Here is a 2,496-nt window from a genome sequence, read left to right on the forward strand (position 1 = left end):
TAATTCACAATTTCCGCATATTCTAATGTTTAATATTAAACTGATGAATATTGTATGTTTAAAATTGCAGAACAGTGTTCTTTAGAAAACCGGCTACCTATTTCACTACTGTGAAGTTTTTCAAGAAAGATAACTCTTACATGCAGTTGCTATTTGTATATGGTTTTATTATAAAATGCCAATTTTTAATCGTTTATATATAATTAATTTTACACAATTTCAGCATTTATAAAATTGATATACATTAATGCAATACTAATGTATGTCAGTATCAGATTGTGTCTTTCATTTTTTTTTCAAAATTCACTCCTTTTAATATAAGTTTCCATTTAAAATCCTTAAAATTCTGACAACCTATATTTCTTTCATGGCAGAATTTTTTCTTTACCTCAAAGCAATTTAACTGTAAAATTTGAAGAAATTCTACTGAGAATTGTTGACACAATCCTATTTCCTTTATACAGTCAAAGTACATAGTAAAAACGGTTGGGAGGAATGAAAAGTGGTTATTTATTAGAGATTGCCACTTGAGTAGACTCTACTCTACCTGGTACTACTTAATGGTGTCTAGTGACATTGTTATATCCCCTGTATTTAAAACAATGTCAATTGAGTTCCTTACTTTTGATATGACATCATATTCCGTCTTTTCGTATTGCAGAGTTATCTGCTCTTGTGAGCAGGTATTGAGTGTTACGTCATTAGTTTCTGTGAGAAAATTACGTCGTTTTCTCAAAAATGATGACGTTACTCTCACAAACAAATGACGTAACAATCAATACCTGCTATCAAGAGCAGATAACTTATAAAATTTAGTCATAATAACATATCAGACAGAAGTGCTGTGAAATCTTCTGTATTTGTATATGATCATGATCGACGTCTCATTGGAATTAGGTAGAACTTAAGAATTAGAATAACAATATGAACTTCAATGAGCTTAGTACGTCAACTCCAACTGGGGCCATTTAGACTTGTTGTGAAGTTTGATTTAAGGTTGTTGTCTGGATAACATTTTTATCAAGTCTTGTGTATAGTTGAAACAGTTTATTTTGGTATATGTAAAATACCAAAGTTATGCAGATATTCTCATATATTTGTATTTGTATAGGAGAATGACAGGCAGTTGCATACTTAAAGAACAATGGGTAATTAACTTGTTGGAGATTAACTGGAGATTACCCAGTTAGAGAATGACTATAGTTATTGCTTGGTTAAAGAGTTTCATTTATTTGCTTATATAATCATGTAATTTATTTTTTAGACAAACTTTTTCTGTGATACCCTTTGACTTACAGGTGGCTATTTTTACATGATATCCAGGTGCCATATTCTGTAAATTATTGTTGATAAGACTATGACATGGATTGGGACTCCTTGACTTTAACCATGAGTGATACTCTCATGGTTCTGTGAGTTCCCTATAATGTTCCTTGTCGCAAACAATGCACTTTTCTGTCAACAATTTCAGTAAGCCATTACATGTCATTGGGATAGATTTTATTTTTACTCTGCATGCACATTTTTTTTTGTATTTTTAACAATAATTGTTTGCTACTTTTTTGTATTTTTTTTGTATAAAGATTTTTGACTACATCTATTCCTGTTTATGGTAATTGATACAATATTAGACGGCAATATATATGTGTTTTTTTTCTCCACATAATCCCTAGTTCGTGTACTAGTTTTCTAGAAAAGCAAATTCAGGAATTCCCTCGCATTACATCAGATAGGTATACCAGTCCCTGATTGTATACAAATAGAATATCAAAGTGACATTTGCTGTCAAAATGAGTTTCTACTGGAGGTACTGTACATCTCTGTATAGGTGATCGTCCCTATAGGGATTGCACTGGGGTGATGTCTTAATTAAGGAATGGCTGAAGCCTTGGCCAATTGGTTTAGCAAATTAAAAAGGGGTACAGGGGTAAAGCATCAAAATCTGTAGAATTTAAAGCATGACTGGGCCGGAAAAGGTCAGTCAGCTGCCAAAAGATATCTCAAAAATAGCCGTTGGGGTGGGGGGATGGAAACCGGAAATATGTCTAAATGTTCAAACAAATGATATCTAGGCCAGGGGTCAGAAGCTTACATTTTATGTATTTAATTTATTTTTAGAAGTTTTTCACAATGTAGATGTGTGTGTAATTCATATAAATGCACAGATACACATATACTACATCAATGTTTTGATGTTTTTTCTATGCCTTTTTTATGTAATGGGGTAAACACGTATACTATGTCAAGGTTTTTATGTTTTTTCTATGCCTTTTTTATGTAATGGGGTAAACACGCAAACTATGTCAATGTTTTGCTGTTTTTTCTATGCCTTTTTTATGTAATGGGGTAAACACGTATACTATGTCAATGTTTTTATGTTTTTTCTATGCCTTTTTTATGTAATTGGGTGAACACATATACTATGTCAATGTTTTGATATTTTTTCTATGCCTTTTTTATGTAATGGGGTAAACACATAAACTATGTCAATGTTTT

Source organism: Mizuhopecten yessoensis, unplaced genomic scaffold, assembly GCF_002113885.1.
Source record: "Mizuhopecten yessoensis strain PY_sf001 unplaced genomic scaffold, ASM211388v2 scaffold716359, whole genome shotgun sequence".
Classification (NCBI taxonomy): Eukaryota; Metazoa; Mollusca; class Bivalvia; order Pectinida; family Pectinidae; genus Mizuhopecten; species Mizuhopecten yessoensis.